This window comes from Artemia franciscana, chromosome 1 (genome assembly GCF_032884065.1).
Source record: "Artemia franciscana chromosome 1, ASM3288406v1, whole genome shotgun sequence".
NCBI classification, from domain to species: Eukaryota; Metazoa; Arthropoda; class Branchiopoda; order Anostraca; family Artemiidae; genus Artemia; species Artemia franciscana.
Window position 1 is genome coordinate 48,417,288 of NC_088863.1, and position 16,120 is coordinate 48,433,407.

The 16,120-nt window shown below is 34.3% G+C and overlaps 2 long non-coding RNA genes across 2 annotated transcripts in view; one reads left to right on the forward strand and one right to left on the reverse strand.

The window, feature by feature from the left end:
* The first annotated feature begins 1,423 nt into the window (after positions 1 to 1,423).
* The window catches only part of LOC136030896 (uncharacterized), a 44,463-nt gene continuing 29,766 nt past the window's right edge, over positions 1,424 to 16,120 (forward strand). The window contains exon 1 of the long non-coding RNA XR_010618387.1: positions 1,424 to 1,860. This is a non-coding gene — a long non-coding RNA (uncharacterized LOC136030896). The remainder of the gene's footprint in view (positions 1,861 to 16,120) is intronic.
* The window catches only part of LOC136030904 (uncharacterized), a 60,888-nt gene continuing 46,773 nt past the window's right edge, over positions 2,006 to 16,120 (reverse strand). Inside the window, exons 3-4 of the long non-coding RNA XR_010618388.1 lie at positions 5,429 to 5,613; positions 2,006 to 2,593 (exon numbers count right to left, since the gene is read on the reverse strand). This is a non-coding gene — a long non-coding RNA (uncharacterized LOC136030904). The remainder of the gene's footprint in view (positions 2,594 to 5,428; positions 5,614 to 16,120) is intronic.

Below are 16,120 nucleotides of genomic sequence, written 5' to 3' on the forward strand. Positions count from 1 at the left end.
TGAAACGAGGCCAAAAACCACTAAAGTTGTAGTAACGATTGCAAGAATGATTTTTCCAGTTATTAACTTGCTCTGAAACATAATTAGAATTTATGATCAATAAGTGAAACACAGTTAATTTACTTTTGATCAAGTAGAGTAATTTTAATGTTATATAAATCAAGTAATACAATTTCAGTAATAAATATCTGTGATATTTGTAATGAGTATGATGATTTAAGGCATATTCTCATGAAGTACACTAAATATGGAGTACAAAGAAATTTGTTTAGAAACCAAATTATAAAGTATTTTGGTGCATTTACAATGAGAGCAATCCTAGGTCAGGCTAAGTCCCCTAAGTGGGTCCATAGAAAGACTATGTTGTTGTTGACTAAGTATATAAAGAGTTGTAATATGCATTGTAATTCTCCGATTTTGTTTCTCAAATATAAACAAGTTCATTAACACTTTTCTCAGTCAATGTTCTATTGGCATTAAATTAAATATGTATTCCAAGAGATGAAAAAAAAATGTCTTTCTTTTCACTTAGCGAAGCACGGTCCCCTTGATACCGTGGATTTTTATCAAAGTAAGTTTGATTCCCATTCTATAGTTAAGAAACTAATTCATGAATTAACTAGGCAAAAGGAATTTTATCAAACATAATTTAAGACGAGCAGAAACAAAGTGGTATAATCTTCAAACTTAAAACAGTGCCTGATTCACAATCAGTAAATCAATATTCTTTTTTATGCGTTTCCAAAGAGGGGGGGGGGCATGCTCAAGATTTTTTTTATTTCCAAAATACACTTTAATGAGTGAAGCCTGGTTCCCTGGAACTCAATTATTAATTGAAAAAAAATAAGATAGAAATTTATATTAAATTCAAAAGTGTATTTTCGGCTATATTTCATAGAAAATTTAAACTTATAATTCTATAATATTTTTTTATCATTGAAGCTGAGCTTACTGTGTAGCTCATCATCAATAGTCATTATATAGGAAATCCTACTATAATTGTTGCCAAACTTATAGAAAAACACAAATGAAAGATTTCAAAATATGCATGGAGACAACATCTACACTTTTTCGACGTAACACCTTAGACTAAATAGTTCTATTACTATTAGACTAATAAAAATTCTATTCTATAGATTCTATTAGACTAAATGTTCTTTGACGAACATATAAAGCTTCAAATAGGGATGAATCCATTTATTTAGACAGTGAAAACAGGTACAAAAGTCTAAATATTTCGATCACGTATACAGCGACCGTCATCAATAGAAATACTAAAGTATTAATATCGAAACTAACATATTTATCAAAAATCAAATAAATAGCTTTCACCTCATTCAGAAAATATTTAACTTTTTTGGCTTCGTATAAAATTTAAATACTTTAGTATTTTTACTGCTGACGGTCGCTATATATGTGATCGAAATATTTAGATGTTTTTACCTGCTTTCACTGTCTAAATAAATGGGTTTATCCCTATTTGAACGTTTATGTGTTCCTTCTACAGTAGTTACGCTGCAATAGTTATGTTCCCCCTTTCTTTTTTTGTGCTTCTTCATTTTTTTTCTGTATAAATACGGGTTTTCAATAAATAATAACAATAATAGTAGGAGGGTCTTAAATACCACCTTTATCCTCAAGGAAAGTATGAAACACCAGTAAGGGTATTAATACCAACTTGGTAATCTCATGGTGAAAGGTATACCTTCATGAATACTAGGCGTTTCCATCCCTGCAAGATTGCTCAGAAAGCCTTCTTTGTTAAAAAAGCAAAAATAAGCTGCCTAAGAAGTTACTTGATGGTGTATCCAGACATCTTTTGTATCAAAGTATGTTCCAATGAATACTGGCTTCTCATTAGTAAGTAATTCTTAATTGACCAATTAAAAGTCCCATTAGCCTGAGAATTCAGGTGTATTTTTTTTCCATTAGACTGAGAAAACTCAGGAGAGTTTTGGGTTTTTTTTGGTCTTCTAAAATTTTACAATTAGGCATATGGAGATACACCCTTTTGATATCAGACAGACGATTTACTTTACATGCTTAACATTGATTACAATCGTTGGACTCGGTATTTAGTAATAATCGTTGGATTCAGTATTTAGTAAACTAGTATATAAATATTACCAAAACCCGCGGCACATCCTCGATCGATTTACAGGATTACATGATTAAAATTAAAGATAATCGTTGGACTTTGTATTTAGCATCAATAAATATTATCAAGACTAGCGGCACATCCTCAATCGATTAACAGTGCTTTGAATCTCGACATGAAAAAAGAAAGTAAAACTTCAGACTACTTTTTATTTAATTCAGATCAGAAATGACTTACATATTAAAAAAAAAAAAAAAAAATTTGTCTTTATTTAGAACTGATAAATAATTTGAAAAAAAAATCAAATAGTAATTTCTTTCCCCTATTTGAAGAAACAACGGGAAGCGTAGCATCCCCAGCCATTACAAATGATAAACAACAAATGGAACTTCTATGTCTTCAACGTTTTCATCATCACAACAAATTTCAAATACCAAAGACTTCACATAGGGTTCAACTGGCTTCCTCGATACCTTACGAACCATATCAGGCATCCTGAAAGAGAATACTGGTGAATAGAGGTTTCAATTCATGAACATGGTGAGGGGGGATTTATTTCCAAAATCTAGGGAAATCTTCCCTCGATGGGACAGCGAAGAATGTTGTATATTTGCAAGTTTTACGCAGTTAATTTGTATTGTATCTATCTATATAAAATTAGTTGTATGTATGCATGTTTGTTTGTTTGTAAAAAGAGCGTTCGCATATGACGTCATTATAGGTATATAAGGCTTTGTATATGCACAGCCAATGGGAAAGCCAAGAATGTTGTATATTCGCAAGTTTTACGTAGTTAAAAACATATATATATATATATATATATATATATATATATATATATATATATATATATATATATATATATATATATATATATATATATATATATATATCTATATATATAAAAATAAGTTGTCTGTCTGTCTGTGGATCTGTGGATCTGTGGACGTCATGTTTCTGTGTCGACTGACGTCATGTTTTCGACTGACGAAATTACATTGGGACACAAATGACGACCAGGACACCGGCACATAGGGAATATAAATGACGACCGGGACACTCAAAGAGAAAGCGACCGGGACACAAGGAATGTTCAATTAGCAATCACCATCAACAAAACACCGTCAACAAACCATCACAAATGACGACCGGGACACAGGGAGTATAAATGACGACCAGGACATAAGTAAAAAAAAAAAAAAACTAAAAAAAAGGTAAAAACTACAAAAAAACTAAAAAGAAAAAAACAAACTAAAAACTAATAAAAAAACTAAAAAAGCTAAAAAACTAAAAAAATCTATATATATAAAAATAAGTTGTCGGTCTGTCTGTGGATCTGTGGATCTGTGGACGTCATGTTTCTGTGTCGACTGACGTCATGTTTTCAACTGACGAAATTACGAAATTACATTGGGACACAAATGACGACCAGGACACCGGCACATAGGGAATATAAATGACGACCGGGACACTCAAAGAGAAAGCGACCGGGACACAAGGAATGTTCAATTAGCAATCACCATCAACAAAACACCGTCAACAAACCATCACAAATGACGACCGGGACACAGGGAGTATAAATGACGACCAGGACATAAGTAAAAAAAAAAAACTAAAAAAAGGTAAAAACTACAAAAAAACTAAAAAGAAAAAAACAAACTAAAAACTAATAAAAAAAGTAAAAAAGCTAAAAAACTAAAAAAACTAAAAAATAAAAAAAACTAAAAAAAGGATACAAAAAGAAAAATAAAGGAGAAAAACAAAACTAAAAAAATAAAAATAAAAAAAAAACTAAAAAGAAAAAAGAAAAAAAACTAAAAAAACTAAAAAAATGTAAAAACCAAAAAAACTAAAAAGAAAAAAAGGGGAAAAATACAAAAATTTATTTCATCATTTACCATTTCAAAAACGAATGTATATAAAGACTGGGACACCGGAATACAAATGACGACCGGGACACAGGGAATATAAATGACGACCGGGACACAGGGACACAACTACAACGGAGGCGCCGGGGGCACAGGGGGATATATAAATGACGATGGGGACACAGAGAATGTTCGATTAGCAATCACCATCAACAAAGCTCAAGGGCAATCATTAGAATCATGAGGTATAACTAAAAAAAACTAAAAAAAAGGCAGAAAACTAAAACCTAAAAAAAATACCAATTCAAAAACGAATGTATATACAGACTGGGACACCGGGACACGAATGACGACCGGGACACCGGGACACAAGGAATATCAATGACGCCCGGGACCCTCAAAGAGAATTCACAGACTGGGACACCGGGACATAAATGACGACCACAACACATGGAATATAAATGACGACCGGGACACCGGGGGGCACACGGGGATATATAAATGACGACGGCGACACAGGGAATCGTCGATTAGCAATCACCATCAACAAAGCTCAAGGAAATCATTAGAATCATGAGGTATAGATCTGAATACGGATTGTTTTCCCATGGACCATTATATGTTGCATGTTCAAGAGTCGGTAAACCTGACAATCTATTTATATGCACAGACAATGGGACAGCAAAGAATGTTGTATATTCGCAAGTTTTACGTAGTTAAAAACATATATATATATATATATATATATATATATATATATATATATATATATATATATATATATATATATCTATCTATATTCACAGGTGGGACATAGGGACACAACTACAATGGCGCGTAACTAACATGGCGCGTAACGACTTACGCGCGCGGGGGGGCTTGGGGGGGGCGCGAAGCGCCCCCACCAACTCTATCTATATTCACAGGTGGGACATAGGGACACAACTACAATGGCGCGTAACTAACATGGCGCGTAACGACTTACGCGCGCGGGGGGGGGCTTGGGGGGGGGGCGAAGCGCCCCCACCAACTAGGTGTTGGGGTGGCGCGAAGTGCCACCCCAAAAGCTAGTATATATATATATATATATATATATATATATATATATATATATATATATATATATATATATATATATATATATATATATATATATTTATAATCACAGGTGGAACACAGGGACATAACTACAATGGCGCGTAACTAATATGGCGCGTAACGACTTACGCGCGTGGGAAGGGCTTGGGGGGCACGAATCGCCCCCTCCAACTAGGTGTTGGTGGCCAATTGTATTTAATTTTTTTTGTTGGGGGTGGGGTTGTTTTCTTTTTTCCTTTTTTTCAGTTTTATTTGTTTGTCTTATTTTATTATTTTCGGGCTAGTTTCTTTTAGTTTTTTTTTTCATTTTTGTCAGTTTTTTTTAAGTATAGACGCACAAACATAGCACTAAAAAACTACTTACAGCATTTGCATTCTCTCTTCCCGAGCGGCCTTTTGCACAGAGAAAGAATAGAGAAGGGAAACTCCTTGAGACAACATCGAAATCTTCAACTTGAGGTTTCTTTCAAAATGCTCAATGAATTCTTTCAACGTCATAGGATGGTCGATTTGAAATCTATCCCAGAGAGTCCACTTTTCACCGTTGTACTGAAATATAACCACGTTATTAATCTCTCTAAAATGAATCAAACAAAGTAATTAGATGACTATACACATGAACCGATAGTTTTATTTTCAGAATATCAAACAAAATACCTTAGGTTATTGGTACGGAGTGTATCTTATGTTTATGAACGGAAAGTACATATAACACTGAAACAGACAAATTAAAATTTGTATATTAAACTAACAAGTACGACTTGCTCAGATGGTCAAAAGGTTGCAGGGCTCCACTTTACACTTAACTGTTACTCAAAAGTAAAGCATTTGAGCAAATGTTGTCCTTATGGATAAAAATAACGTAAGGCTATTTTCGGTGTGAGTATGAATATACAATTCAATTAAAGGGATTGGAGGAAATCTTTTCTCTTCACAAGTTACCATTTCCAAAGCTGTAGTTTTCTCAAGTTTCATGGCCTCATTGCTTTGCCTCGTGGCGGAGAGATTGGATTTCAAACTTTCAGAGACGATTTTGTTTGGGCGGGGTGGGGGGGGGGAGGTAGCAAGGCAATATTAAAGTGAGTTTTGAACTGAGGGGGAGCGGAACTATCTGAAGCTCTCACAAAAAATGGATGCAGTTTTTTTATATGCTTGTGGTCTGGCAAACGTTGCTACTTGTTTTGAATAACTAGAAACCAAGTGTCAATAGATCTGAGAAGCGTCGTCCTTTAAACTTATTCGGCAGTTTCTGAAATTTTAAATAAATTCAAATTAACGTTATTTGAACCATGATTTTATCCATCTTTTCAACCCATCTGTTATCTATGACTGCATGCCTATTAACAAAAAAAAAAAAAAAAAATACATATATAAAGGAGCTACAATCTAGATATATGTAGACCCAGAACTAGTCCTGGAAGGACAATGTTTCCTGTGGGAGGAATTAACGATTAAAAACCAGAATTGTATTTCAGAGCAATACTTTTGTGAGCTGCCCTCCCCCCCTCTAGAGTATAACATGTGAAATCTAACTAAACACATTCTTTAATGTTAAAATTCAAATGTTCCACTAATGTTAAATTTGAAGTAAATGTTATTACTAAGATTACTATATCTAAGTATAAGCACAATCAAGTCCGTTTAATCTCTGTCAATTTAAATATGACAGTACTATATCAGGGGCGTATGGAGGAAGGTTGTTCAGGACCCAGTACATACCCTTCCCCTGAAATCCTAAGTTTCTTTAAAGTTATGGGCTTTTCTTTTTGAAAGTACAAGTACACTTTATTGACCCCTCCCGTCCCTAATAAGAAAAATACTACGTATGAGACCATTTAATACATCTTAATTGAAACATTTATTTGAAGATATTTACTTATGTTAATTTAATTTTATATTAACTAATAATTGTTATAACAGTTGAATTAACAGTTTGAGTACGCTAAATGGCAAAAAAAGTGGTTCCCTGAATCAAAGAATTTTGTAGCTTGATAAGAGTGGACAGTCAAGCGCTTCAGTATAGATTTAATAAATTATATTTAATAAGATGTATTTTCGTATTTCATACCCGAGATAATTACTAGGCTTATCTCATAAGAAGGCCAGTAATTAATAATGAAAATACTTGATAGTCTGAAGAAGAAAGGTCCAAAATAAAGAGTATAGTAGCACTTTAGCGCAGCTTACGTTTGAAGCCGATAAGCAACATTAATTTACAATAAAAAATTATCAACTTTACTGCCTTATCTATATATATATATATATATATATATATATATATATATATATATATATATATATATATATATATAAATAAGTTGTCTGTGTGTGCACGGGTCTGTCGGGTGACGTCATGTTTGTTTGTTGACTGACGTCATGTTTGTCGACTGACGTCATTTTAAGAATTGAGCTGCATGCGTCATGAAGTTGTTTGTCGACTGTCGTCATGTTTCTCAACTGATGAAATTACATACCGGGACACAAATGACGACCGGGACACAGGGAATATAAATGACGACCGGGAACCTCAAAGAGAAATTACAGACTGGGACACCCGGACACAAATCACGACCGGGACACAGGGAATAAAAATGATGACCGGGACACAGGGACACAACTACAACGGGGATGCCGGGGGCACAGGCGTCACAGGGATTGTTCGAATAGAAAGTACAGAACGGGACACCGGGACACAAATGACGACCGGGACACCGGGACACAGGGAATATAAATGACGACCTGGACACTCAAAGAGAAATTACAAACTGGGACACCGGGACACAAATTACAACCGGGACACAGGGAATATAAATGACGACCGGGACACAAGGACAGATCATTAGAACAATGAGGTATAGATCTGAATACGGATTGTTTTTCTGAATACGGACACAACTGCAACGGGGACGCCGGGGGCACAGGCGGGATATATAAATGACGACCGGGACACATGGATTGTTCGAATAGAAAGTACAGAACGGGACACCGGGACATAAATGACGACCGGGACACCGGGACACAGGGAATATAAATGACGACCTGAATACTCACAGAGAAATTACAAACTGGGACACCGGGACACAAATTACAACCGGGACACAGGGAATATAAATGACGACCAGGGCACAGGGACACATCGTTAGAACAATGAGGTATAGATCTGAATACGGATTGTTTTTCCCATGGACAATTATATGTTGCATGTTCAAGAGTCAGTAAACCTGACAATCTATTTATATGCATAGACAATGGGACAGCGGAGAATGTTGTATATTCGCATGTTTGACGTAGTTAAAAACATATATATATATATATATATATATATATATATATATATATATATATATATATATATATATATATATATATATATATATATATATATATATATATATATATATATATATACATATATATATATATATATATATATATATATATATATATATATATATATATATATATATATATGTCTAGTTAAAAACATATATATATATATATATATATATATATATATATATATATATATATATATATATATATATATATATATATATATACATATATATATATATATATATATATATATATATATATATATATATATATATATATATATATATATATATATATATATATATATATATATATATATATATATATATATATATATATATATATATATATATATATATATATATATATATATATATATATATATATATATATATATATATATATATATATATATATATATATATATATATATATATATATATATATATATATATATATATATATATGTCTATCTCTATTCACAGGTGGGACACAGGGACACAACTACAATGGCACGTAACTAATATGGCGCGTAACGACTTACGCGTGCGGAGGGCCTTGAGGGGCCCCAATACACCTAGTATACTTATTATAACGTCATATGCAAACGCTCTTTTTACAAACAAACAAACATGCATACATAAAACTTATTTTTATATAGATAGAAGATAGATAGATAGATATACATATGCAATATAAATTAACTACTTAAAACTTGCGAATATACAACATTCTTCGCTGTCCCATTGTCTGTGCACATAAATAGATTTCCAGGTTAACCAACCCTCCATCATGCAACATAAAATTCTCCATGGGAAAAATAGTCTATATTAAGATCTCACTTAGCCATTTATGATTTTTATAATTGGTTAGAATATTCAGAAATACCTTTTCAACCAGTTCATTTTTGGACATCACTAAATTACAGAATTCAGCAGACAGTTGTATACGTCCTGAAATTGAGTCTACTGAGAACTTTCCATTTCCAATTACCAGTAATTGATCTAAAAATATTTCACCAGAGTCATCGTTTTGCAATCGGACACGAGTATTTATAGTTAATTTCAATATCTTTACGTGTGCCCATAAATAAGAATATTTCAGGCGAGCATTCATTTCGTCTTTAGGGGTTGATCTAGGTATTATAGGTAGTGTTTGCCTGAAATATCCCACAAGCAATATTAATGTGCTGCAAAAGGGTTTCGAGTTTCCTCGCAAATCTCGCAATGATTGTTTCTGAGCCTTGAGCAATTTTTTGTGTGCCATTGTGTACTCGTTCCAAATTGTAAGTTTGCATTGCTGCAATACTCAGATGATTTGGAAATATTGCACGTGAGAGTGCCACAACAAATTAGAAGTTTTCAAGAACAGTTTTATCAATTTATGTCTCCCTCTTTTTGTTTTCTCAGATCCAATAGCAGTTCAGCAAAAGGAGGTAAGAATCAAAGCTACTTTTCAAGGGGGGGGGGCACAGCATGACCCCAAAGGGTTTTTTTAACGAAAGTTAGAAAGGTGTTGCTAATTATATAAAAGAATTGACACTATTTAGGCTTTGGTAGTTTGCGTAGATGGACTCAAATATTCATGGATAAGGAATTATCCTGTACAACAAACAGAAACACTTCCGCCTACTTTTCATATCAACGATTGCTATCGGTTTTTTTTATTTTTTGTTTGTGTATAATTCAACATGTGTTTTGAGAGGGTAGTTAAAAGGTTCAACTTTTCTTCACTTAGTCGTATTCTGAAAAAATGTCAACTTAAATTTAAAGATACTAGATATTGCATAACATATTAAGTGCACAATCAGTTTGATAGCAGAAAAACACCGGGCATCGTTCTCTTAAGGGTTGTTGCCAAATGTTTTGCATTATCTTAAAAAATTCTTGTTCAAGTTTTCGTTGTTTTTTTCTTTTTTGTAAAATAAATGCTTTAATTTAAAAAAGAGTAAAAAAAGCAAAAAGAAGAAAAAAAGATACGCCTTTTAAGGGTATCTTAAGAAATCATTCTTTTAAAGTAGATTTGTAAGAAACGACTTACTGCTCAGCCTGGTTGTACATCATCTTTATCTTGCCTTAGATCCTCATCTTACCTTAGATCCTCCTTTCCCAAGGCGTCCAAAAAGAATTTACAATCGTCTCTGAAACTTGCGGCTGCGATGATGTCTTCCCACTCCGGCTGTATTGAGACGTGAAGGTGACACAGGTCTTTGTTTTAGATACGACAAAGTATATTTTTGGGTCTTCCTCTGCGGCAGGTGTCTTCAGGTAACCAGAAAAAAGTAGATTTGGGGATTCTGAAATGATCATACATGCGCAACACGGGTCCGAGGTAGCTCCATCTGCGCCTTCGTATGGTCTTGATGATGGACGGTTGACCTGTGATGTTTATAATGTGCTTGTTCGTTACCTTCTGGTTCACTGGATTCCAAGAAGTCTATATTGGCACATGTTTTCAAAATATTAAATTCTCCTCCCTTGTTCTTGGTTGAGATGCCATGTTTCAGATGCATAGAAGAGGACTGGTAGGACGTTCAGGTGGAGCTTCAGTCGGAGAGAGAAAGTATTCGACCTCCATACTTTTTTGAGCCTGTTGAAGGTGCTGCCAGCCTGTCCATTTCAGGCGATGACTTTTTTGGCTGTGCATCCCGTGTTCTCGATGGTGCTTCCAAGATATTTGAAATGGACCATTTGTTCCATGTCGTTATCTTCACATTTGATGTTCAAAGGTGAATCGCTAGTTGCCATGCCTTTGGTTTTACTGGTGTTGATATTGAGTCCAAAACCCTCTGCTTTTTTTTTGAATGCCCATGAGCAGTGCTTGAAGCCATGATTTGTAGGTTTCGAGGATGGCAATATCGTCAGCAAAATCTAGGTCGCTCAGCAGGTGATCATTTAGGGTTAGCCCAGTTGAATCGACGCTCCTCAATATGAAGTTGATGACGACTGCGAACAGTAGCGGAGATAGCACGCACCCTTGTTTACCCCCGGAGAGGATGTGAAATTTACCTGAATTTCCCTCTGCTGTCTTCACACAACAGGTTGCATGCATCGCCATGATCAGATTTATGGATCATCAAGTGGAGTAAATGATAAGTCAAAGGAACAATGTCTGGTGAGCGTAAGGTGTGGGGTAGAATACCCTTAAGTATTTTTAGGGAGGTTAACACTGATTCGCCACTTTTGGTTGCCATGTACTAGCAGTTGCATCAGTTTTTCACAGGGGAGTAAACGCCGTTAGACGTCTCTCAGCTTCAACTCACATGTCGCCCAATACCACCACTTCTAGGTAGTTTCTAGCCTTTTGTAACTGTTGATGCTTCTGCTTGTAATCCTTTTCCAATCGATGGAAGTGTCGAACATGGGTTTCGATCAAGAATTTCCTCCAATTCTTTATTTTCAAATTTTGTCTGTGCACCAGAACGTTCTGAAGTTCTAATTCATTATTTTTTAAGCATTCAAATCAGTCTATATATGTTGTGATTGTCGAGCTTTGTCATGCTAAGTGTCAAGAAAAATTCTGTGTGTTTTCTACTGCAGATCTTTTTTTATATCCAATAAAATTCCCTGCAAACACGTTTCATTTGGCCCAATAGCTAGATATTTTCAGAACAGAAAACAAAACAAAAACTTGTATACACTAGCGAATAACTAGTCACCGAAATCCAAGGTTATCCTATTTTAAACCGTAAATGTGATTTATGATAATTTTTTGCGATGAAAAAAAAATTTTTTTTTGCGTATTTTCAATGTAATTACTAAATGCTTTTGAAAGCAGCATTTTAGGGAAGGTTTTTGGCCAAATTTATTTAATTTTTATGAGGATTATTTGGGGTCATAATTTGAAACTTTTGAGTCACCTCCTGGCATTTGATGAAGGAGGCAAGTGGCAAATTGAGTACGTGTTTTCACACCTATATGACAGATGTTTACATTTGCTTTTTTTTGTTTCTATGGGCTATTACTATTAGTTCAAAAAACTAAATTTTTTGTTTTCTATTTCGTTTGGTTCACTTGATGTCATTTTATGTGTTATATAAGGATGGCCCTATAAAACCTGGTTATATGCGCATAGGAAGACTTTTTTTTGCTATTGTACGATTTTCTCGTTTAATTTTTTGCGAGCCTTAGCTATTAGAATGAAAGAATATGTTTAATTTTCCTTTCTTCATTATTGATGAATACCTGTGAACTGGTGAACTTGCATGCACTAGCAAACAAGTTTTCACCGAATACAAGGTTACATACAGCATTTCCTTACAGATGTGTCACAGTTTGAAAGTCCTTATACATACTACTTCTAATACCATCTTTTAATTAACACTAAAATCTTATCAAAATCTCTTTTATTTCAGTCGCAAATGCAATGTAGTTAGAACAAAAATGTTTTTTGTGTATTTTCGAGGTAACTGCTAAGTGCTTTTGACAGCACCATTTTCAGGGAAGTTTTTGGGGAATTATTTTTCATTTTTATGTGGATAATGTGGGGTAAGACTTGAAATTTTTGAGTTACCTCCTGTCATTGCGTGAAGGAGGCAAGTTGCAAATTGAGTACTTTTTTCAAACTTGTAAGACACGTTTATATTTGGGTGCCTTTTTGTTTGCATGGGCTATTACTTTTATTTCAAAGAAGTTCACATTTTGTTTGGTTTTCTTTTTATTTTGGTTCTTGTTTATGATATTTGGTTATGCATGAATTTTGACATTCTAAAAAAGTTTTTTTCTTATTTGTGAGATTTTCTTGTTTATTTCTTATGAGCTGTTTGTATTAGTATAAAAGAATATATTTGATTTCCCTTTTTCATTTCACTTTATATGTCAGAGTGTCCCTTTTTTGGGGCTCTTAGTAAAAGCGAAGTGTCTACTGCGTATTTTAATTGATTTCTATACACGTTATTTCGCATAATAGAGGTGGCTAAAGAAACTTGGGAGTTGGCTTATTGGACCAGAATTATATGAAGGTAGAATTGACAAAAGGATATTGGCTAGTGATTCAACGACTAGTTATTTCATTTGTTGAGGAAGAATCAAATATGTTGAGAGTTTGGAAAAAAAAAATCTTTATACATACCCACTATGTCTGTGTATGAATTTAGTGTTGCAGGTGCAAGTGTGTGGTTGTGTTGGTGCATGCTTGATATGTGGAAGTTTTGAGATATGTGGAAGGGTTTGAGTGATTTTAGAAAACACGCAATAAAAACCAGATCGATCTCACAAGTCATTCAAGAGTGGTGGTGATCCCTATATTCGGAAAAAAATTCATAGAAATTTTATGTCAATTTTTTAAACCACATGAACAAATATGATTAAATAATCAAAACCAATTTTATGTTTACCATGAGCACGAGAAATTTTGCACAGAAATCACGTAATGACATTTACTAGGCTTGAACTACATATGAACAATTATCTCCAAAAAAAGAAAAAAAAGGAACAAATTGTAAACCAAATGAAGAAAAATTTGAATTAAGAGAAACCAATCATGGGATTACACCACAATTATAACCAAGAGGCTTCTCCTCGTATTAAAAGTATTTGGTTTATCCTGCATTTATCTTACAAAGTATTTTGTTTATCCTCCAAAATTATTTGGCAGTCCTGTATTGTTTATTCATACTTTTGGGTTGTCAACATTGGATTGAATAGGTTAGTTTTTCATAGACACCAAATCCGTTAAAATAAGCAGCATAGATGGTTAAATGACTGTATAAGGTGGAGTGGTGTTGTTGAAATTAACGTTTTTGGATGTGCGTTCAAGCTTATTTCAATTGATTTTGTGGTTTTTGACGTTCAGTTTACGTAGTTTTTGTGTGGTTTTTGACTTTCAGTTGACGTAGTTTTTGCGTGGTTTTTGACGTTCAGTTGACGTAGTTTTGTGTGGTTTTTGACGTTCATTTGACATAATTTTTTTGTTTTTGACGTTCAGTTGACGTAGTTTTTGTGTGTTTTTTACGTTCGATTGACATAGATATTGTATGGTTTTTGACGTTCAGTTGACGTAGTTATTGTGTGGTTTTTGACCTTTAGTTGTCGTAGTTTTTTTTTTGCGGTTTTTGACGTTCACTTGACGTAGTTTTTTGTGTGGTTTTTGAAGTTCGCCTGAATTGCCTTCAAAAGCACTTATTGAAATCTTTGTAATTAATTGTTTGTTTATTTTGTTTCAAAGCTGAATAAACTGCAATTCTTAACCTAAAATCTTGGAAAACTTTTAGAAAGGAGGGATTGGGATGAAACTTGGTGGGAAAATAAGCAGTAGTCCTAGATACGTGATTGACATAACCGAAATGGATCTGCTCTGTTTGATGGAGTTGGGGGGGGGATTTTTAATTCTGAAAAATTAGAAAAAATGAGGTATTTCTAACTTACGAAGGAGTGATCGATCTTAATGAAATTTTATATTTTGAAGGACCTCGTAAATCAGATCTCTTATTTTAAATCCCGGTCGGATCTAGCGTCATTGAGGGGGGGGGGTCGAGGGGAACTGGAAATCTTGGAAAACACTTAAAGTGGAGAGATCGGGATGAAACTTGGTGGGAAGATTAAAAACAAGCCCAAGATATGTGACTGACATAACCGGACCGGAACCGCTCTCTTTGTTGAAGTGGGGGGGGGGAGTAGTTTGGAAAAATAAAAAAATGAGGGGTTTGTAACTTACGAACGGGTAATCAGATCTTATTAATATTTGTTGTTTAGAAGGATCTTGTGCTTTAGAGCACTCATTTTAGATTCCGACAAAATCCGGTGACATTTCAAGGAGTTGGAGGGGGAAATTGGTATTCTTGGAAAACGTGAAAATTGAAGTACCTTTATCTTACGAATGGGTGATCGGATCTTAATGAAACTTGATGTATAGAAGGATCGTATGTCTCAGATACTACATTCTCAATTCCAGTCGGATCCGGGGAAATAGGGGGCTGGAAGGTGGAAACAGAAATATCGGAAACCGGAAATCTTGGAAAATGCTTAAGAGCGCAGAGATCGGGATGAAACTTGAATGGAAGAATAAGCACAAGTTATTGGTACGTGCTGAATATAATTGGAACGGATCCGTTCTCTTTGGGAGAACTGGGGGGTGTTAATTTGGAAAAATTAGAAAAATTGAGACATTTTTAACTTAAGAACGGGTGACCAGATCTTAATGAAATTTGACATTTGGAAAGAACTTATGCCTCAGAATTTTTATTTCAAATCCCGACCAGATCTGTTGACAAGGGGGGTAGTTGGAGGGGGAAATCAGAAATCTTGGAAAACACTTAACCGTACTGGGTCCTTTATCTTTGGGTTAATTAGGGAGTGGGGCTCGGTGCTTTGGCGAGTTTGGTGCTTCTAGACGTACTAGGATGATGAAAAATAGTAGGCGTGTCAGGGAGCTGTATAAAAATTGACTTGATAAAGTCGTTTTCCCCGATTCGAGGAGAGGGAAAACTAGAAAAAAGGAGGAAACTTAAGAATGGGTGATCGAATCTTAATGAACTTTGATATTTAGAAGGACCTCGCGACTCAGATCTCTTATTTTAAATCCCGACCGGCATTAAGCCTCTGATTTTCCTTTTAAATCAATCTATTGATTCTTAGAATTTTGCTAGAGCTCATGCCATATGAGCTTTTGGCTCTTGACTCTTACGACCTTGTCACAAGTGCCATATGAGCTCCTAGCTCTAGTTTTTTTATATGTCCTAGACACTTTAAGTTTGTTTATCCACACAAAGGTTTGTTTCCTA